At 43.3% G+C, this 23,377-nt stretch overlaps 1 long non-coding RNA gene across 3 annotated transcripts in view; it reads right to left on the bottom strand.

Moving 5' to 3' along the window:
- LOC147014706 (uncharacterized) overlaps positions 1-23,377 on the bottom strand; it is a 148,540-nt gene that overhangs the window by 60,922 nt on the left and 64,241 nt on the right. For 2 of the 3 annotated variants that reach the window (XR_015050866.1, XR_015050868.1), the window contains exon 4: positions 10,713-13,637. This is a non-coding gene — a long non-coding RNA (uncharacterized LOC147014706). Of the gene's footprint in view, positions 1-10,712; positions 13,638-23,377 lie in introns of those variants that run through there. The other variant, XR_015050867.1, reaches the window with a different exon arrangement.

The following is a 23,377-nucleotide window of genomic DNA, read 5'->3' as shown; positions in this document are numbered from 1 at the left end:
CACGTGCCGCTCACGTTATTTTGCGATCTTATCAAAGATGACCGACCGGTAGACCAACAGCCATTTTAGTTGTACAGAAATATGGGCTAGTCCTTCAACTGCACACAGCAAAATTACTATCAATGTAGGCGATGACATTTTATGTCTTTTTTTTTTGTATACCTTGTCGAGGCTCGTATGAGAGCGAACACACAACGCACAGCAAGGGGGCATGAGACAAGAGGGGTGGGAGTGGGAGGGACAAAACAGTGGGGAACAGACACATTAGGAGATCTGTGGAAGGGAGAGGGATGGGATGGGGAACATGGGGAATAAAAGATGGGCATGACAGGGACTTTCAGGAAGGAAAGCAGGAGAATTGAAGGAAGTGGGCTTGGGTGGATTATCGGGGGTAGTAAAGATCGAGGATTTGGATGGGGGATGATAAGAGGTGGTGGTGAACAGCTGTTTTGAAAGCCTGGAGGGAAGAATGGGAAAGAATAGAGTGAGGGAGTTTATTCCAAAGGCGGGAAAAAAAGAGGAATGAAAGAGTGAAGGTGAGCAGTGATTCGTGATTTTGGTAGTTTTACCAGAAGGGGGTTATTAGCGGACCTTGAGCGCCCTGTGAAAATGTGGTGGGGACAAATCGCAGAGCGAGCAGGGGGGCAAGGCTGGAGAGGAGACTGTAGAAGACAGAAAGACCACCGACCAACCTGCGGTGATTGAGTGATTGGCCCAAAGACTCAGCTTCATTGCGGGAGATGCCGATGATGCTAAATGCCCTGGTTTCGACAACGTGAAGCCGAGAAAGGTGGGAGGCAGGAGCACCAGCGCAGAGGGGAGAGCAGTACTCCATCAGGCTACGGACAAAAGCTTTGTAAGTGGTCAGGAGCTCAAGAGGGCCGAGGAAGGACTTAGCACGACGGAGGATTCCCAGTCGGCGACTGGCTTTGGAGGCGAGGATTGAAATGTGGCTTTCCCAGGAAAGGTCATGGCAGATAGTGAGACCCAGAAGCTTGAAAGAAAAGACTTCTTCCAGAGGATTGTTGAGAAAGTGGATGGGGGGGTTTTCTAAATGGTCCTTTCAAAGAGACATAGTGAGAGTGTGAGATTTGTCTGGATTGAAAGACATGTTCCACGTGTTGGACCAGTTTGTGATTTTATCCAGATCTGCAATGAGTGAAGAAGCTGCTGCTTGCCGGTCAGAGGGATGACAGATGGTACGGCAGAGGGTGGAGTCATCAGCAAAGAGATATAGAGGATTTTCCAGAGAGTCGGAGAGATCATTGATGAAAACCAGAAAAAGAACAGGGCCCAGAACACTACTTTGAGGAACTCCAGCCTGGACAGGAAGAGGGGATGAAAGAACTCAATTTAGGGCCACACGTTGACTGTGACAGAAGAGGAAGTCTGCGAGCCATGAGTGGAGATGGCCTTGGATACCATGGGAAGAGAGTTTGGTGAGTAGGGCGGGGGTGCCAGACTGTGTCAAAAGCGCGTGATATGTCCAGCAATACGGCTCGGATTTCCTGTCTGGCATTGAGGACCTCCATCCATTGATGGGAGAGGAGAAGCAGCTTATCCAAGGTAGAGTGACCTGGTCTGAAACCAAATTGATGATCGGAAATCAAGCCATTGGAGAAGAGGATGGATTTCATGTCTGAAGCGATGATGGATTCCATAACCTTGCTGATGATTGGGAAAAGGCTGATTGGTCTGTAGTTGCAGGGATCTGTTTTTGCACCTTTTTTATGCAGGGCAGTGATGTTTGCAGATTTACAAGCAGATGGCAGATGACCTCGAGCAAATGAGAGGGTGAATAGAACAAAGAGAGGGTGAGCAAGAGCAGAAGAGCAGGCTTTGAGGACACGTGGGCTGATGCCGTCTGGACCGGTTGCAGAATATGAATCAAGGTTTGAAAGCAAGCTCTCCACCTTGTTAGGAGAAAAGGACGCAGAGTCCAGGGACAGTTTGGTGCGACTGGGTAAGGTAGGTAGAGAAACTGATGGGTTGAGGACACAAGATCGAGTTTCGACACTGCAAACACCGAGTTTAGGCATTCAGCTTTTTCACGTGCGGTATCAGCAGTGCGGCCATTTGAGGTAAGGGAGGGGATGGAGCGGGAACATGCACCAGAAACAGATTTGATTAAACGCCACCAGGATTTTGAGGAGGGAGAGAGGTTTGAGAGTTCAGAATTGAGATGAGAAAGATGTTCTTTTCTGGCTCTCCTGAGGGTAGATACACACTTGTTCTGAGCTTTGTGGAAGGAACTGAGATTGCCCTCAGTTGGGTTTGCTTTCCATGAGGCAAAGGCAAGTTGTTTCAGTACAACTGCCTCACCACAAGCTTCAGTGAACCAAGGGCGGGAGGAAGGGTAGGACAACTGAAGACGAGAGTGGATAAATCTGTGCATGAGGGAGAGCAAGTTTCTTTGAAAGAATTCCCAGGATGAGTTGATGTTTGAGAAAGTAGTGATAGGAGACCAGTCTGTAAGTTTGATGGCTGCTCGGAGACCCTGCCAGTTGGCTTGAGTGAAATGCCATACTCGACGGCGGTGAGGTGGTTCTCTGATAATTGCCAGAGAGATGTCCACTTTGACAAGGACGTGGTCAGAAGAACCGATTGGAGCGGAAAAAGAGCAGCAGATATTGTCAGGGAAATTTGTCAAAATCAGATCCAGAAGAGATAGAGTACCATTGGTTGAGATCCAGGTCGGGAAGTTGACCGATTGAGTCAGTCCCAGAGTCGCAGAAAGCTTTTGCTGAAGTGCCATGACAGGTGAGAGAGGTACCCACACCAAGCCAACTGGCATGATGACAATTGAAGTCACCACATAAGAGGAAGAGAGAGTTTGGATGAGATGATAGAAGATGGTCCATGTTTTCGGATAGTGAGGTGTAGATGGAGTCATCACTGTTAGGTGGACGGTACAGTACACAGATAAACATGAGGTGGGAGTGGGGGGGGAGCCGTAGCCAGAGGTATTCCTGGGGGTGTGGGGGAGTGAGGGTAGTGCATGGAGAGTGAGGAATAGAGTCTTTGATGAAGAGAGCAACACCTCCACCAGGACGAGGCTCAGGTCTGTCATACCGGAGGAGGGAGTAACCGGGGAGAGATACTTGGGAGTCAGACACGTCTTGGGAGAGGAAAGTTTATGTTAGGCAGATTATGTCTGGTTTGTCAGTGGCAACCTGTATGGAAAGATCTGAAATGTTTGAGCGAAGGCCCCGGATATTTGAGGTCCACACTTTTAATGAAGAGGTAGGGGAGGAGGCTTTGGGTGCAGGGGGTGGGGGGGAGGGTAGGACAGGGGACGAGGGGGGGAGGTAGGGAGGGTTGTTGAAAGAGTGTGGGGGATTGCAGAATAGCTAGGGGAGGGGGCTGAATGAGCAGGAGAGAAGGCTCTGTGGTGCTGGGGGAGAGGGGGACAAGAGAGGGGGAAGAAGGCAGTTGAGGATTTGAGGAGGTGGAATGAAGAGATGGAGGTGAGAGGGCAGTGGAGGGATGCAGCTTGGTGGATGAGAGGGGGGGGGAAACTTTGAGAAGGATGAGTGAGGGGATGATAGGTGCGACCACGGTGAGAGTGGAATTTTTGAGAGAGGTAGGAGGGAGGGAGAAGAGTGGGATGGTTGCTTTGAGAGTGAGAGTGAGGCGTGAGGGGGGTGAGTTTGCACTGAAGTTGGAAAAAAAGAATGGTTGATGGAAAGCGAACATTCATAGCAAACTGGGTTTTTTTTAAAGTTTTTGGTCAGAGATGAGATTTAACACAATTCTTTATGGATGCAATAAAGGCGAATTCAGAGAATGGAGAGAAGCGCTGTAACAGTTCGATTTTTTTTAGGCAAGGAATGAAGGAGAGGTCGAAATGAGAGCAGTCTGTTAAAATAGCAGAAGAGTAGTGCATTATGAAACAGTAAAGAGTACCACATGTGTGAGAGAGGAAGATGAAGCATTATACGATCGTTTTTGTTATTATTATTAATGTTTGAGAGAGTTTTCAACAGATTAGGTCATGGAAGTGTTGTGGAAAAAAAATCGAGGAAGAAGAAGAGGAGTAAGATAAGAGGAAGAAGAAGCAGAATCGGGAGAAGGTTTGCGTATTGTTGTTGTTGTTGGTTTTTTTTTGAGATAAGAAATAGAGATTAGTTGGGAGAATGGTAGACGTTAGGAAAATGGGGAGGATAGAAATTGAAGGTAATTGGGAGAAAAAAAGAAAAAAACGATCGAACACCGAGGGGAAGCGATAGGCCTCAAACACCCGGTAAGAACGTCGACAAAAAAAAAAACTCACAAAATAGCACGATTTTTGAAACAAAACCGAACTCGGAACACACAGTAACATGTAGGTGAGAAAATGAAACAGTTAAAACGGGACAAATAACGACCGGAAACTTAACTTTGAGAACGTCAGCAGAGAGCCCCGAAGGAGACCTCTCGTCGCTCCAAACCCGGAACCGGAAGTGATTTTACTTGTTTCATACTTTCAAACCAAACTTAATATTTTTAGTCTTCACAAACGACTTTAAAGTAGTAAAGCTAAAATATACAGATAAAATGTGAATAAGTTTGATTAACAGATAAATCTCAGTTGCATAACATTTAAAACCTTTTGCCGAATTAAAGTCTATCTTTTTAGGGTGTGTGGGGGTTTTACTCATTTTTTGTTATATTTTTTTATCTTTTTTAAAACTTCCATTTACTTGGTTGGAGTTAAAAAAAGCATTTTTTAAGTTTTTTAAAAGTTACAATTGGAAAAAAAACAAAGAGGGAAGAATGAGATTGAAGAGTGTGTGGAAGGTAGTTCCATAGGTGGGAGAAGAGTGGAATAAATGAGTAGAAGTGGGCAGTGGTTCTGGATTTAGGCAGTTTCACGAGGAGGGGTATGAGTCCTGTGACTGTGTGAGTCCTGCAGGTACCTGGGCCAACAGAGCACAGAGAGGGCAGAGGGTGCAAGACCAGATAGGAGGCAGAAGAAGACAGAGACCACCGACGTGTCTGGTATAGTGAAGGGATAGATGGTATCGGCCCATTGACTCAGCTTCATCACGAGAGATTCTCATGATCTTGAAAGCCTTGGTATCTACAGCATCAAGCTGAGTAAGATGTGGGGCAGGGAATCCAGCCCAGAGGGGAGAGCAGTACTCCATTAAGCTGCAGATGAAAGCCTTGTAGGTGGATAGGAGCTCAAGTGTGCCAAGGAAGAACTTTGCTTGACACAGGCTGCCCAGTCAGCCTGGCTTTGGTGGCCATCATTGAAATGTGGCTTGTACAACAGAGATCATGGCTGAGAGTGAGACTCAAGATTTTGAGTGACTGCACCTCTTTGAGACAGTTGTAGAGAAAGATGGGAGGGTTTGTGGAACGGTCCTTTTGGAGAGAGAGAGAGAGAGAGAGAGAGAGAGCGAGAGAGCGAGAGAGCGAGAGAGCGAGAGAGCGAGAGAGCGAGAGAGCGAGAGAGCGAGAGAGCGAGAGAGCGAGAGAGAGAGAGAGCGAGAGAGAGAGAGAGAGAGAGAGAGAGAGAGAGAGAGCGAGAGAGAGCGAGAGAGGGAGCGAGAGAGAGCGAGAGAGGGAGCGAGAGAGAGCGAGAGAGAGCGAGAGAGAGCGAGAGAGCGAGAGAGAGAGAGAGAGAGAGAGAGAGAGAGAGAGAGAGAGAGAGAGAGAGAGAGAGAGAGAGAGAGAGAGAGAGAGAGAGAGAGAGAGAGAGAGAGAGAGAGAGAGAGAGAGAGAGAGAGAGAGAGAGAGAGAGAGAGAGAGAGAGAGAGAGAGAGAGAGAGAGAGAGAGAGAGAGAGAGAGAGAGAGAGAGAGAGAGAGAGAGAGAGAGAGAGAGAGAGAGAGAGAGAGAGAGAGAGAGAGAGAGAGAGAGAGAGAGAGAGAGAGAGAGAGAGAGAGAGAGAGAGAGAGAGAGAGAGAGAGAGAGAGAGAGAGAGAGAGAGAGAGAGAGAGAGAGAGAGAGAGAGAGAGAGAGAGAGAGAGAGAGAGAGAGAGATATAGAGAGATATAGAGATATATATCTCGATTATAATACCAAGCTTGCACACTAAAAATTCGGCTCGCCGTCGCACGATCCCTATGAAATTGCTGTGGCACTTAGCGGACATGCCGACAATGTATGGGAAGTCTTGGCATTCCATAGTACCACTTGCATTTTGCACAATGTGTATTTTTGTCATTCCCCGTGTACGGTCTGTCGTCTGCTACCAGCTATGTTGTACTCCTATCCCGTGCATGTGCACGGGTATCGCTAGTATGTATGTATGTATGTATGTATATATATATATATATATATATATATATATATATATATATATATATATATATATATATATATATATATATATATATATATATATATATATATTATATATATATATATATATATATATATATATATATATATATATATATATATATATATATATATATATATATATATATATGAGCCTGGTGTTGGCGAAGTGGTTAGGGCAGCGGCTTGGGATCCAAAAGGTCCCGAGTTCAAGCCCCGTTGGGCCACTGAATTAATACACCAGGGGGTTGACTCAGCCTGTCATCCTTCCGAGGTCGGCGAAATGAGTACCAGTGCACTGGGCCGGTGTATACTCCGGTTAAAATAGGTGTACCATATCCCTGTGTTGTAAGAGGCGACCAGGGTTGCGTCAGGAAGGGCATCCGGCGTAAAACATATGTCCGGCGAAATATATATATATATATATATATATATATATATATATATATATATATATATATATATATATATATATATATATTTCTCAGGATTGAAAGAAATGTTCCAAGCGTTTGACCAGTTTGTGATTTTGGCAAGGTCTGCCATCATATTGAATCTGTTAGACAGAAGCATAAGGGAAATCATGGCAGAGAGTGGAATCATCAGCAAAGAGATCAAGAGGATTTTCCAGTCAGTGAGACCATTGATGACAATTAGGAATAATATAGGGCCTAGAACACTGCCTTGAGATACTCCAGCCTCGACAAGGAGAGGAGATGAAAGGGTTCCGTTGAGAGCCAAACATTGTATTCTTGTGAAAGAAGTTGGGAAACCAAGAGTGGAGTTGGCCTTGAATTCCAGAGGCAGACAGTTTGGAGAACAAGGCAGGATGCCAGACTGTATCGAAAGCAGGAGATATGTCCAGAGAGATGGCTCTGATCTTATGTCTGATATTGAGGGCCTCCATCCATTGTTGGGAGATTATCAGCAGTAAGTCCAAGATACAGTGACCAGGTCTGAATCTGAATTGATTATAATCATATTATAATTGATTATAATATGAATTGATATAATTATATCTGAGATGAGGCTGTTTGAGAAAAGAAATGATTTTATGTCAACTGCGATGAAGGATTCCATGACCTTGCTGATGATTGGAAATAAGCTAATTGGACTGTAGTTACAGAGGTCCGTTTTTTCACCTTTTTCATGTAATGCTGTGACAGTTGATTTCCAAGCAGATGGAAAATGACTTAGGGTAAATGATAGGGTGAAAATGGCAGAGAGAGGAAGTGCAAGGGCAGTAGAGCAGATTTTTAGGATACGTGAGCCATTTTCTTTTTTTATCAGCAGAGAAGATTTTTCGGATACAAACTGACTACACTTATTTTGTAACCTTTCAAACAAATAATTTGCCCCTTTAGTGATTTAGGGTTAAATAGTGTTAATGTGGAATTTTATTCTTCCTGCGCCGAAGCCAAAATGCTAATGGCGTTTCCCCACTGGATGGCCAAGCTCAGTCGCTAATTGAACCAGATCAGTTGCCTTATATCCCCAGTGGATACACTGAGCCTTCTACCGATATCACTGATGATGTTGGACATAGATCGGCCATATACTCCGGTTCTTTTCGATGGTGATTGGTTCAAATAAATATGTTTGGCTGAGGCCGGCATATTTATTGCATTTCAGAACTTCCGCATCGGTGGCCGCCGCTCCAGCAGTTGAGACTGTATTGCAAACGTGTGATTTGGCAAAAGCGTCAACACAAGTACAATCCTAGGTTAGGCTTTTCCCATTCTTGTATGGGACAATGGTCAAGCCATCTGGGCGGGTGTTTTCACCAAGGTTTACACCAAGGGGTTACAGGACAGATGGTATCTCTGCCCCATAAAGGGCAGGTTTGACCACATAGTTTAAGGCTGAAGGTCTGAAAGATCGACCAGCACTGAAACGGCACGATAGGCCATGGTGTCTAAGTGTATCCATAATACTGCTGCATTGACATTTATGCCGCTCACAGACTGATGCTCCAACTCATAGTGCAATCGCATCCTGTGAAGACTCAGGGTCGAGCTGTGTTCCCAAAGAGGGAACAGGACTGCATGAAGCCACAATCCACTTTCCTTAGTGGTTGCGGCCAAAAGATGGGCTCTGGTGACCTGATCTGCACTGTTCAACAGGCTGACAAAAGACACTCCTGCCACCTTAACGTCCCATGCTTTTTGGCTAAGCTGAGACAGGCCTTCGGGTTTGCAAACACCGATATGGGCTGAATTCAATGACAGCACCGCTGCTGTCAACTTCCCCGTTTGCGCAAAACCGCTTACATGTGAGAGAATGGCATCGACTAAGGGGCGGACTGCCCGCAATGAGGAGATGAAGCCAGTGAGAACGATATCAATAGCCTTCCTGAAACCCAGACCTTCCTGCTTAACTGGGAGCATAGCTTGCATCCAAGCAGAATCTTTGAAAGTATGAATCATACCGCCATTCTTCCCTCCATGTTTTCAAGACAGCTGTTCACCACCATCTCAGATCATCCCCCATCCAAAGCCATGATCTTTTCTACCTGTTAAACCACCACCACCACCACACCTCTCAAAATTTTGCTTATGTTTCCATCTTGTCCACCCCTTGCGTTCTCCCCTACCCCTCATCGTTACCTACCCAAACTATCGCATGCAGCCATCTGCACCATTGGGCGCTCAAACCCCAGGAGTGCAAACAGAAGTTTGCAGGTTCTTCATCCTTCATCTTGTGGATTAAGAATGGCGGCACCTTCACGTGAAGTCACCCGTACTATCGGGTGCTCGGAGGGAACACAAGCGGAGTGGAGGAGGGAGTGTGAGGAGGTGAATCCAAGGACCATGATGGTCCATTGGGTCCATTGGGTATCACCCAGACCATTGGGTGGCGGAAACTCAGGTGTGTTGGGGGCTTAAAAACCAAACCCAACGACTTATTTCTCACCTCTACCTCTTCTCACCCCTCTTCCCTCACTTTCTCTCATTTATTCGGGTGTCTGGGTCCATTTTGTGCAGAAATGTTAAGTGATTGTTGTAAGAATTTTGAGGATGGGTATGTTGCAGAGAGGTAATGGGAATGTTATACATGTTGTAAATACTTACCTGTAAATACTTGCTTGCCTGCCATTGCCAATACAAGCTTGAAACTGTCTTGACTTGTCCTGTTTGCTTTGATCCTGGCAGAGCATGCGGCCATTGACACAGGGTTGATTGGCCTCTGATAGACTATAGGGTGTGGTGCATAATGCTGGTTCACTCGGCCAATTAACCTCCATTCCGAAGCTGCCGGCACGGTTCTCTATCTGCTTCAGTCATCTCACAGGCACAGTAAACTGATCCTGAGTGTGAAGATCTGCTAGAGGTGAGTGTTGTAGACGCGTCTGTGGTCTTTTTCGAGACACCTTGGACTCTCTCAATTGTCTGAGAGCAGCAAGGTCCATCACAATATCAATTGCTACCGGAGACATATTCTGCGAAGCATAAATACCATTTACAACAGACCACAAAGCCAGATTTTCAAACGTATGGTCTTGTATTGTATCTGCATTCATCTTGCCAGGACAAAGCGATTGTTCTTTATTACTGGATAAATTTCCAGCTTTGTGGATGTTGAATACATGGAAATTATGCATTGACAAAAACATCTTCTGAATGTTTCTTATAACCTGGGTGTCTGATACATAGCTCTGAGTGTAAATGTAAATGCAACAATTTAAAAGAAGCAGTCACACTTGTTTGCCACTGTACACCATCTGTAAACGATAAAAGTTTCTAACTGTTCACTACTCACTGTACATCGTCCATAAATGATATGAACACACAGGTTCTTCTTGAATCATACCGCCATTAAACCGAGAAACACCAGCTCCCCCAGGGAGCGATTGGCTTATCACATGGCGTCCCATTGTTTTGGTCATGTGACCCGCCGTGAGCAGAGCGAGGCAACACAAGCCAACATTTATTCACTGATATTTTGTGATGGCTTTGTGATTTTTCATGGAATTGTGGCTGCTAGTTACATTAGTATGCAAGTTTCAGATTTCTAGCCCAACTCGAAAGGACTAAAGGTTTATATTGTTGTGGGGCCGGGTGTCGGTGGCGAGCATGACCGCTAGGGGGAGCAGTAGAGTTGGCTCCACCCAACACACCGGAATTTAGGTCGTGACCCTCGGATAAGTCTGAAGGTACGGGTCCCTTACAGGACCATGAATCGCCAATAATTCGACCGCGTGGGGTAGGGTTAATTGCCTAATTTCAATATACCAAAATACCCATGAAGTCCAACTACCGGGAACCACACCCTCAGCAGGCCTCGAGCGGAACGAGCTGTTACCATGCTCGAACCGTGTGTAACCCGAGCTGATGGTTACCGAGGCCTGTCGGTCCAAATGCACAATTACGGCAGCAACGGCCTTCCTAATCCCCAATACGCACTGTAGCAAACCAATGGCAGAAATGACAAAGAACGAGCTGGTATATTCAACAAGAGGGGAATTTATTTACAACAATAATTTGGGAGGGGAACACACAAAGAGCAGAGTTATCCAAATGAGAAATGTAATGTACAATGAGCAAAAGAAAGCACTTACACAGTTCTACTTGAAGACGGGCCCACACACAGACACACACCCCCTAAAAGAAATGATGGCCGCGGCCTTCATTGATACCCCCAGCTCGGAGGGAAGGTGAGCTGGAGGTAACAGCTAACCCTAACAGCTTGGACCTTCCCGCCTCGTGCGGCCCTTGACGATCCGGCTCAGTGGGACTCGAACCCGCAACATGATGCCGCTCCAAGCACCAGGTACCACGCTCTCCAACCGGCCACACACCAATCAACCAAAACCAAGGAGAATATCAGAGATGACCATGACCCAGCACCAGACGAACCAGCCAGCACCAAGACCCGCGACTCGCAAAATGACCAACGCTCCCAGCCTGGCATTCCTTTTATTCCTTTTACCTCCGGGGTGAGAAAATCGCCATCTGAGGCAATCTTCACCCTCAATGGCCGGGGTGTCGTGGGAAAACCGCTCTCTGTGGCAATCTCAACCCCATTGGCTGGGGTGTTGTGGGAAAGCCGCTCTCTTTGGCAATCTCAACCCCATTGGCCGGGGTGTCATGGGAAAGTCGCCCTCTGTGGCGTGATTGGACAAGGGGCACACCCCTGCCTTCCTGAGCGGAGTCTCGATCTGAGGCGATGTAAATCTCCGCCCACGTATGTGGTCGAACGCACATGGGCAATGGCGTCGGTGTGCGAAGTGAAGTGAAGGAGATTTGTTGTAAAAGAACCCGCAGCGCACACATGTAATTCCCATTCGGCACAGGTAGGGGACCCTAACTATAAACACATGCTTATCGAGATAACTAAACTTGGGGACTGCTGTCTGTCTGTGTGCATAAGGCTTCCAAATTCGTAACAATACCAGTGAGAGTGACTGTGTAAGTGGTTAGAAAGAACTCTACATATATGTAATGTAAATAAAGTGCCTTTAGAAAGTATTCACACCCCTTGACTTTGTCACATTTTGTTGTTACAGCCTGAATTTAAAATGGATTAAATTTAATTTTTTTGTCACCGATAGACACAAAACTCCAAAAGAACAAACTGAAAATATGTTTTTAGAATTTTTTTACAAATTCATTAAAAATGAAAAGCTGAAATGTCTTGCATCAAAAAGTATTAAACCCTGTGAGTCAATACTTTTTAGACGCACCTGTGGTAGCGATTGCAGCTTTGAGTCATCTTTGGTATGTCTGTATCAGCTTTGCACATCTGGATTTGGGGATTTTCTCCAATTCTTCCTTGCAGATTTGCTCAAGCTCCGTCAAGTTGGATGGGGAGCGTAGGTGAACAAGAATCTTCAAGTCTTTCCACAGATTCTAAATGGGACTCAAGTCTGGGCTTTGGAGGGGCCACTCAAAGACTTTCACATTCTTGTTCTGAAGCCATTCCAGTGATTCTTTGGTTGTATGCTTCGGGTCATTGTCCTGTTGGAACGTGAATCTTCACCGCAGTCTAAGATATTTTGCACTCTGAAGCAGGTTCTCTTCAAGGATTTGTCTGTATTTGGCTCTAATTCATTGTTCCCTCGATCCTTACAGGTCTCCCAATCCCTGCTGTTGAAAAGCATCCCCATGGCATGATACTGCTACCACCATGCTTCACATTGGTGATGCTGTTAGATGGGTAATGAACTGTGCTCAGTTTTTTTCCGTACATAGCGTTTTGCATTTCAATCTTCAAAAAAAAAAAGGCCAAAGGCCAAATAGTTCAATCTTCATCTCATCCGACCACAGAATCTTTTGCCTCATGCTTTCAGAGTCCTTCACGTGCCTTTTTGCAAACTCTCGGCGTGCTGTCATGTGCTTTTTTCTCAGGAGTGGCTTCCATCTGGCCACTCTCCCATAAAGCCGAGATTTGTGAAGTGCTGCCAAGGAACTCTGTAGTTCTGTCAGAGTGGTCATTGGATTATCGGTCACCTCCTTGACCAAAGTCCTTCTTGCTCAGTTGCTAAGTTTGGTTGGACGGCCATCTCTAGGAAGAATCTGGGTCATTCCATATTCTTTCCATTTCATAACGATGGAGCTCTCTGTGTTTTTAGGAACTTTCAACACTCTAGAAATTGTTTTATACCTTTCCCCATATCAATGCTTCCTCACAATTCTATCTCGGAGTTCTGCCGACAGTTTCTTGATCTTCATGGCTGAGTTTCTGCTCTGACATGCACCGTCAACCGTGGGACCTTGTATAGAAAGGTTTGTTTCTTTCTATGTCATGTCCAATAAATTGAATTAGCCACAGGTGGACTCCAATCAAGTTGTAGAGACATCTGAAGGATGACCAAAGGAAATTGGATGCAGCTGATGTAAATTTGGAGTGTCATAGCATAGAGGTTAAATACTTCTTGACTCAGGACATTTCAGCTTTTCATTTTTAATTAACTTGTAAAAATTTCTAAAAACATGTTTTCACTTTGTCATTTTGGAGTATATTGTGGAGATCGGTGACAAAAAATGTAAATTTAATCCATTTTAAATTCAGGGTGTAACTCAACACAATGTGACAAAAATCAAGGGGTGTGAATACTTTCTTAAAGCAGTGTATACACATGTGTATGTGGGGATGGGGATGGGGGTGGAGGGAAAGGGAGGTAGATGGTGGAAGCCACAGCAAACAACTTATCAATCTGGGCTTTGTTTGAAAAGAGAGGCCTTGGCAATCGTGTTGGAATGAAAATGCACTCACTTGCAACACAAACGAGGAAAATACATGAATCAACACTGCCCCATAGAGACTGAAGTAATGCCAGCATAACGGGTGAATTGACTGGCTGTTCACATCCCAAATCATTTCTCCGGGGCTGTCAGTGGTGATGCAGAAGACCCACTGGAATTGAATCTGCAGGCCAGAAAATATGATCATACAGTACCAAGCCATACTCACATCTCGTAAACAAATGAAATGCTCCATAGTTCGATCATGTATTGACAGTGCACTATGATTGTTTGTCATACAGCAATCAAAAAGTGTCACATTAAAAAGTTTATAAGGACTATAAAAGTATCGGTGCTGATATCATTGTCATGTGGTTCGTGGTGAATGTATAGTGAATACTGTGGCTCCTGGGAAGGAACTATCCTATGACAAGCATATAGAAATCAGTCTTTGCTGGTGAAGGATACTCCATGTGGCAGGTTGCAGCCCCATGTCATGATTCAGCAAGAGCTTTACGCAAGACCCTCAGAAGGATACGTGAAATTGATATTACTGACAATCAAGAGAAGAGGTCGAGGGAGAAAGGCCAACTCTCCAAAACTGATGTTAAGTAATTCACGTTGTGTAGCCATTCCTTGGGTCGACCAACTAATTTGGGTGTTTTAAGGGGATACACTGGTGACAGTTGAGTCGTTGGAAGACAGTGGTCTTGTGGAATTGAGACACAATAAACAAGAAAAAGAGCAATCAGAGATTGCAGACCCTCACCAGGACTTCTTTTGTGTGGTATATTTTGTGTGGTGTTTGTGTACTGGTGTGTTACATAATTAATAAGAGACATAATTAGAACTGCCACTTTATAACTTCTGGCAGTCATGACCAGGAACCAAGACGTCCTGCTTTGATGCAACCCTGCTTTGATTAGACAGCTGACCCTGACCCATGATGTAAATTTGTAATTATTATTCATTATTCAATTGAAGTTAGAATGCGATTAAAACAAATTCAATTCAAATCAAATGGAAGACCAAATAGGTACAGTCCTGCATTGGAGTAATCAGAAGGAACCCGAACAAGCAAAAAGCAAAGATGAAGTCCTCAGGAGTAATCTGGATAGGATTCGCATTTCAGCTACTCCTTCTCTACCCCCAAACCCATCCAGGTGCAACCAAGTGAGCCTTATTAAAAATAAATAAAATAAAAAAGAACCCAGATAAAAATAAATAATTCTGGCTGCCAGATCATGCATCTGATCAAGTTGGAATTAAAAAATATATATTTCCCATCACGACTAGATCATAAATTTGAAGTATCACGTCGATTGATTAAGCGATTCCAGAGAAAACATTATTTAATATTTTTCTTCAATCCAATATGGCTGCCAAACCATGTGACCTATCACTTATTCCTGAAACAAACATGTACACCCAAGACTTGGGGAATAATTTTGTGAAGTTTCCCCTCGATTTGTCCAGCCATTCTGGAGAAGAAGATATTTTTTATAAGTGTTTGGGTAAATCCAATATGGCTGCCAAACCATGTAACCTGTGACGTCATATGTGTGAAACTTTTGTTCCTCATAGATAGGCGGTCATTCGTGTAGCATTTTGCCTCGATCTGTTCAGCCACTTCAGAGAAGAAGATTTTTTAAGGTTATTTTTTGTTTAAACAATAAGGCTGCCAAATCACGTGACTGGTGGCATTATCAAATTTTTTTCTGTGGACCATTTTATCTCTAGATGACCCTCAACATTTTTCATACTGATCATATGGAGTGTTCTACATATGAAATTATGCCATCATAAGAAAATCACCTATGACATCATAAAAAATGATCACACTCATTCCCCATGAGAAGTACTTGCCATGTGCCAAGTTTCAATTTATTCCTTTGTGCGGTTTCAGAGATACAGAGGTCCATATTTTTTCCGTTTTTCCAACATGGCTGCAACACCACGTGACCTATGACGTCATAATTATCACCAAAACATTCCACTTGAGTTATTGCTCCTTTGATGTAAATTTTGTCTCCATACGACAAGTAGTTGCGGAGGAAAACACTAAAGTTCTGTGCGGACAGACAAACAACCAGACCCAAATGCAATACCCTCTCCTTCGGCGAGGGTAACAAGGGGAATGGAGTCATGTTTGTGTTTCACAGTTGGTTCATGTAACAGTCACATGGAAGAGAGCAACACACATTTGAACCTGCACAACACTAAAAGACACTGGCAGATCGATGTCCATTCACACATATGCATTTCTACTACACCATTTTAAATGCTTCATCAATTTTGAGCATTTTTCCACCTGTCCTTTTTTTTCATCCCCCCCCCCCCAAGGCTCTTTCACCTGTATTTACGAGACTTCATCGCCAATGTGGTACTTGATCTCCCACCACTCTCAGAATCCTCCCATCACGACTGATTATAAGATATTTTTCCCCTTTCAATACCTTCCTCCTCCATTTGATTTTATTGCCCTCGCTTCATCTTTAACTTCACCTACTGGCCCATAACACATTATAATTAGTGATCATCATTGGTTATATATTCTTCTCTCAATTAGTTTCCGTTTGTGTACATGGCGAAAATAAATGATTTACTTATAACAAAGGTGGTGTTCGTTTTTTCCTTATCTAGTGCAATTAGGCTCCATGTTTAAACATTCTGGAAGGAGAATGGGTATTTGCCCCACACAATCAGCTGTCAGGGCTTTGCAAACTGTCAGGGCTTTGCAAACTTCTGCCTGGAGGTGCATAACACTAACACACACACACACACACACACACACACACACACACACACACACACACACACACACACACACACACACACACACACACACCTGCAAATATTTCAATACTCCAGTTCCAGAAAACTCATGGAACCAAAGATTCAAAAGCAATTGTTAAAAATGAGGACGTAAGGACAACCCTACCCCCCAAATAATAAATAAACAGACAGCATAAAAATCGACCAAGATACAACAATACAAGAACTAGACAAGAAAGCATCATAAAAATACCTCGGAGTGGAAGAGTGCCACCAAATATGTCACAAACAAGTGCGCAAAACAATCACCAAAGAATACCTATGTAGAACAAAGCTGATCCTGAAAATATACCTCTCCCCAAGACATAAAATCAAAGCCATAAACCAACGAGCAGTACCAGTTTTCCAATATATCTGCAGAATAATAAATTGGCCACAATCAGAAATCAACAAACTAGATATGAAAGCAAGGAAACTCCTCACTATCCACAAAATGTTCAACAAAAAATCAATGCATCCTGAGAGTATACCTCCAGAGAGGAGAAGGAAGTTGCGGCCTGATGGAGCTCAACCAAGTGCACAGAATGACAACTGTAGGACTGGCTGAGTATGCAAAAAGTTTCACAGACTGCAGAATCCAATTTGTAAACAAACATGAAGACAGTAAGCCAGCAAAGGTATTCCTAGCTCACCTAACAAAATTAGTTCCAAAGACAGGTGCAAATAGAGGATGTTGCACATGAAACTGAAACAGCAATGACTAAAACCCCAACTATTGCAAAAAAGACATAAGAAAAATATCAACAGATATACACAGACAACTGAGAGAACGATAAAAGAGCAGGGAGATGTAAACAACAAACAAACAAAGAGTTGGAGAGATTGGGAATAGACAAAGAAGGGTCTTTGGAATGGCTAAGAAGAGGTCATCTCAATTGGGATGGAGAACGAATCATAATGAATGCCCAAGACCAGGGACACTACACTAATGGCTTTAACAAGATGTCAGGACTGAGTCAATCGGACAGGTGTAGGTTCTGCAAGGTAGAAACAGAAAGTACGAGTCACCTCCTCTTGAGATATCAGAACAGCTGTACACACAAAGGCACAACAAGGTATGTGGAATAATTCACTGGCATATCTGCAGAAATTCTCAATATCCCAGTTCCAGAAAACTCACGGAAACGTGAACCAAAAGCAATGAAGTAACGCTCACGGATGGCCTAATTATCCCATCGAGCGTGAACATCGATAACAAACCGTTGTGACCAGATATAGTCCTGAGGTACATAAAATTAAAAAAAAATGCCATTGCTAGTTGAGGTGTCAGTACCCAGCGATTTTGACCTAAACAATGCAGAAATCAAGAAAATGACCAAATACCGAGATCTCAAAAATGAAGTTAAAAGATCCTGGAAGCTGGATTGACAAAATTCTACTCGTGATAATTGGAGCGATGGGAATGATGAAGAACTTCACGAGGAGTTAAAAACCATCCCTGGTAACATTACTACAAACTAACTGCAGTTGGAAGCTGTCTGGGGCTCAGTGACGATCCTGAAAAGAGCCCTCGGAACAAAACTATGAGACCAACACAACCTCACAACTTCGTCCATGAATCGTGATCCGTTCCCAAAACAGATATGGATACTTCAATCCATCGGAGGACTCCGTTCCACCTTCTGAAACCCACATATGGAGATAGCAACCAACGACACACATGCGCGCGCGCACGCACACACAACACACAACACACACACACACACACACACACACACACACACACACACACACACACACACACACACACACACACACACACACACACACACACACACACACACGGCGAAACTGCAAAAACTTACCCTGATAGGTCTTTAATGACTCTTTTGAGGTGGACCCTCTATCGCGAGCGATGATTTAAGAAGTGGAAAACACAAACCTGGAATTCTATGATTGAGGTGCATCACTCTAATCAATTTCATATCGTGCCATCATCATCACACATGGACATCCTAACGTAGATGATCTCTGACATCATGGTGCCATTGTTAATGCCATACCATAAAGGGCACTCACCCATAATGTGACTATGGCACCTGAAGCATCTATCAATATTTTGGGAAATTCTGGCTTCAAGCATTCATAACGCTTAATGACTTGTGGCATCGCTGTGTACACAATTCCAATGTCGTGTGTTGAAGAAACTAACAGCCCACATATAGCCTTTTATATACCACACAGGTACTGAAGGTGAGTGTGTAGCACCTGTTGCTCCACATCTTACACGTCCATGGAATTCAGTCAGGTACATCATTAGTCAACAGACTCAGATTTGTATGGTGCTTCAGTTCAACAAAAGTGTTAAATTACTAACTAGTACATCAGAGTTTAATTCTCAACATATTGCACATTGATTCTTTTAAATGCTTAAAATTGTAAGTTCAGGTTCAGGGTGGGGGGGGGGTTGTTCAGTATGGGTGGGAGGGGATGAGGAGTGTGTAAGCTTGTGAAGCAGGATGCAGGTCTGCACTTGTTCCAATTTAAAGACAATTATATCATGAGACAATGGAGAAATTAACATTCTTACCATATGTTGGAGACACAGGATTGTAACATTAAACAGGCAAATTAACCCTTTGATTAGCCTGTTTAGTTCTCCCATATGAATTGGTAGCTCAAGATCCTGGGTAACCGAGGTTTAAATCCCTGATTAGCCCGTCCCCCACGCAGTGGGAGATGGGGTTTTGTAATCGCTTTTGAGTGTGTGTGTGTGTGTGTGTGTGTGTGTGTGTGTGTGCGTGTGTGTGTGTGTGTGTGTGTGTGTGTGTGTGTCTGTGTGTGTGTGTGTGTGTGGGTGTGTGTGTGTGTGTGTGTGTGTGTGTACAGGCCATAACATTTTTACCATTTGAGATTGAGATTTTGTCATCAAATCTTTATTATAAGAATATGGATAAATTATTTAACAATTGGGTCAAAATGAGAAAGGGCAATGTCATAGTAACTATAAATAGCCATTATTTGTCTAACCACAGCGAGTCAAGTGCGAGGCGTGGGTTTTTTTCACCTTGGCAACAAGTTCTGGGAATGTTGTTGCGAGGGGAAAAGCTGATTACATGGAGGCCCCGACCTGTAAACTGCTTATTTCTCGGCAGGGAAAACGAACAAAAGTGTTCAGGGCTTCTTAGGTAACCATAGGTGATAATGATAATGGTAATGGTACATAATTGCTAGTGATAATGGTAATGGTACATAATTATGAGCCTGGTGTTGGCTTTGCAGTTAGGGTAGCTGGCTTGGGATCTTAGGGTCCTCAGTTTGAGCCTGTCAGTCATTGAATTAACACCAGGAGGGGTTGACTCAGCCTGTCATTCTTCTGAGGTCAGTGAAATGAGTTCCAGTGTACTGGTAATAGGGGCATTGCATCAGCGGCACAGCTGCACCCTCAGCCAATGATTCTACCTGCAGCTGTGTCCTGCATATGAAGGAGGGGAGGAGTACATAATGATAGTGATAATAGCACAAAACGATAATAATAATAATGGGACATAATGAAAGTGCATCAAGCAAAATGATAGTTTTTTATCGCTTCCGTGTTTTTCAACCATTGAGCTTCAGTGTGTCTGTCCAGGCCATAACATTTTTACCATTTTATATTTTTGTCATTAAATCTTCAACAAACCTTTATAATGAGAATATGAAGAACAAAATTAACAGAATTTACAATTTTGTTTTAGCTGTTTTTTTCATGACGTTTATTTCAGGTACAAAGCAGACGCAGACGGGCTTTGAATTTTGGCATGCTTTCGAGTTGCCTCCGCCACCAAAAAGTGGATGGAGGTTATGTTTTTACCCCTGTCTGTTTGTCTGTCTGTGAGCATGATATCTCAAAAGGTTATGGACGGATTCGGAAGAAATTTGGTGGGCATGATAAGAAAGAAATGATGAGATTTTGGTGAAGATCCGGATTAGGATACGTTTTTTTTTTAAACTTTAAAGCGGTGTTGATCGTGGTGTGGCAGCCATGTTGGAGAAACAGAAAAAACTTTGGACCTCTGTATCTCTGAAACTGCACCAAGGAAAAAAATTGATACTTGGCACGTGGCAATTATTCCTCATGGGGAAAGAGTGTGATTTTTTTATGACGTCATCGGTGCTATCGTTATGACGTCATAATTGCATATGTAGATTGATACATCTGGTCAATGTTACATCTGATCAGTTTGGGGGTCATCTTGTGATAAAATGGTCCACAGAAAGAAAAAAAATTGATGATGTCATCAGTCACGTGATTCGGCAGTAATTTTTTTTTTTTTTTTACCCCTTCAAAAACCTTTTTCTCTGAAGTGGCTGAACAGATCGAGGTGAAACTTCACATCTGACTGCCTATCCATTAGGAATAAAAGGTTCACACATATGACATCATAGGTCACATGGTTTGGCAGCCATATTGGATTGAAAAAATATATTAAATAATGTTTTCTCTGGAACCACTTAATCAATCGACGTGAAACTTCACATTTATGATCTAGTCATGATGGGGAATAGATGTTTTAAATTTCAACGTGATCAGACAGATGGTCTGGCAGCCAGAAATATTTGATTTGGGTTCTTCATAATTATTTTTTGTTAGTTTGTTTTCTGAATAAGCCTCACTTGGCTGTGCCTGGTGGGTTTGAGGGTGGAGGAGTAGCATCTGAAATATGAATCCTATCCAGGTTCCTCCTGATGACTTCATCTTTGCTTTTTGCTTGTTCGGGTCCCTTCTGATGACTCCAATGTTGGACTGCACCTATTTGGTCTTCCATTTGATTCCAATTGAATTTATTTTAATCCCATTCTAAATTCAATTGAATAATAATAAACGTCATGGGTCAGGGTCGGTCAGTTGTCCAATCAAAGTGATGTTGCATCAAAGCAGGACGTTTTGGTAACCGGTCATCACTACCAGTAGTTATAAAGTGGCAATTCTAATGATGTCTCTCATTAATTACATAACACACCAGTACACAAACACCACACAAAATACACTACACAGAACAAGTCATGCTGAGGGTTTGAAATCTCGGATTTGTCTTTAGCTTGTTGTACATGTACTTGTCCAAAGTGTATATATATATATATATATATATATATATATATATATATATATATATATATATATATATATATATATATATATATATATATATATATATTAATGTCTTTGAAATTCATGTTTCAGTACATTGATATTTATGAATGTCTTTGCACCGTTTGCAATTTATGCACAAACTCCACCACGACCCCTGAGATCAATCTATAAAAACCAGCTGTAAAAGAGTATTATACACAAAATAAACTTACAAATGTATAATATATCTTACTCGAGGAAATGTTTGGAAAAGCAAGGGGGAAGAGTATATGATACGAGTAAATCTTTCAACTTGTTTATGTTGGCTTCTTGTAAACATGGACCGATTGTACCAATCACATTTTATTCATTATTCCTTCATGCTATGTATGCTGTGCAGAGTCCTCATCTTCACATCACACAGAGATCCCTCATCTTCACATCACACAGAGATCTCCTCATCTTCACATCACACAGAGATCTCCTCATCTTCACATCACACAGAGATCTCATCTTCACATCACACAGAGATCTCATCTTCACATCACACAGAGATCTCATATTCACATCACACAGAGATCTCTTTCAGCCACCTCCGACTAACTTCCTTTTCTTCATCACTGAAAAGATATGAAGAATGCCACATTGCACATCACCTGGCTCTGTTGTTCACACTGTATGAAGGAACCGAGCTCTAATTGTGACGCAGGTTCAAATTGCCGCACCGGACTGCAATCGTTTCACAGATATCTCGTTTGGTCTCCCGCACTTTGATAAGCACCTTCTGATGATCCATCAAGCGGCGTGGAGACAGAATGACAGATCAAGCGGCGACTCAGTTTTCTTTTGAACCTGACATCAGCCCATGCCTCCTGGAATCTCGCCCTTCAAAAGAGCACCTTCCTAATGATGAGACTTTCCACACATCATCAGTACGCAATGGCTGCCGAGTACCGGTAAAAGATGAAGTAGCGACCGATTGTGAAAGCCTTTTTTTTAATTTTTTTTTTTTTTTACAAAGACTTTACAATATGTAACGTGCATGATGGAGAGATCCGGGCCTCATCAGTACCATCCTTCTTCTGCCACAATTCCTTTTAAGTACAACGACTCATTTTCTCCTTTCTGTTCATCATAAGCAGTGTTTTATCCGATCTGTCACTGTAAGTAATCTGCTGCCATTAATCACCTGCCTTCCCTGCGCCGGGAATTGTCGCTTCTCCTGGAAAGGTGAGAAAAATTACAATAATTTGCAAGAAGAAAAAAAAATATGCACTTTGCACGAAGCCCCAGGAAACTTTGCTTTTAACATGCAGCCTGCGATGACACGCTCGTAGACGCAGACGCCCGCTGTGTGTGGCTGAGGAATATTTTTGCATTTCAATTTAAAAGACATTAAAAGCATTTCCAAAGACATTATCGACTGATGCCGGTGATGGTTGGACAACTGCTGAAATGACAATAATTTTCCACTGCAGCCATCTTAACCTTTACGCTCTGTTGAATGCGCCCGAGCGCAAAAAGGGCTCCAAATTGCAGCAACATTTCCGACACGCGAATTGTCCTCCAATACAAATACGCGCCATCTGAAATATTCATACATCCACATGCAAATGGGGAGGGGGGAGGGGTGGGGGGGCAGCAAAATAGAACAGCAGGGACAATTTGATTACAATGATTTTTAAAGAAATCAGGCCTGTCAAGGTGACATAAAAAACGTTTTGTTTCAATATGAATGAAATAGGCCAAAAGTGCTTATTATGGTTAAGTGCTCCAGTGCTTTCCAGCGCTATCTAAACAGCTGTAATTTGGCGGGAAAAGGCTGGTGACACTCACAGGCGCTGATAACATGGCTGATGAGGAGCTGCGACGCCACGTGTCAATAAAGTTGCTCCGGGCCTGGACACGAATGACAGTAACAAAACATGCCCTTTGAGCCACGAAGTCATTAATCAGATGGCAGATGACTTTTAGCAAGCGCCCTGAGTGACGCGGCGTTTGCGAAGTCCTGCCACTGATAATAGGGCAGGATGAGC

Source organism: Eptatretus burgeri, chromosome 13 (genome assembly GCF_056783735.1).
Source record: "Eptatretus burgeri isolate ZD-2024b chromosome 13, Ebu_testis_v1, whole genome shotgun sequence".
NCBI lineage: Eukaryota > Metazoa > Chordata > Myxini > Myxiniformes > Myxinidae > Eptatretus > Eptatretus burgeri.
Note: the sequence above shows the minus strand (reverse complement) of the source record. Positions and strands in the feature narration are given on the sequence as shown.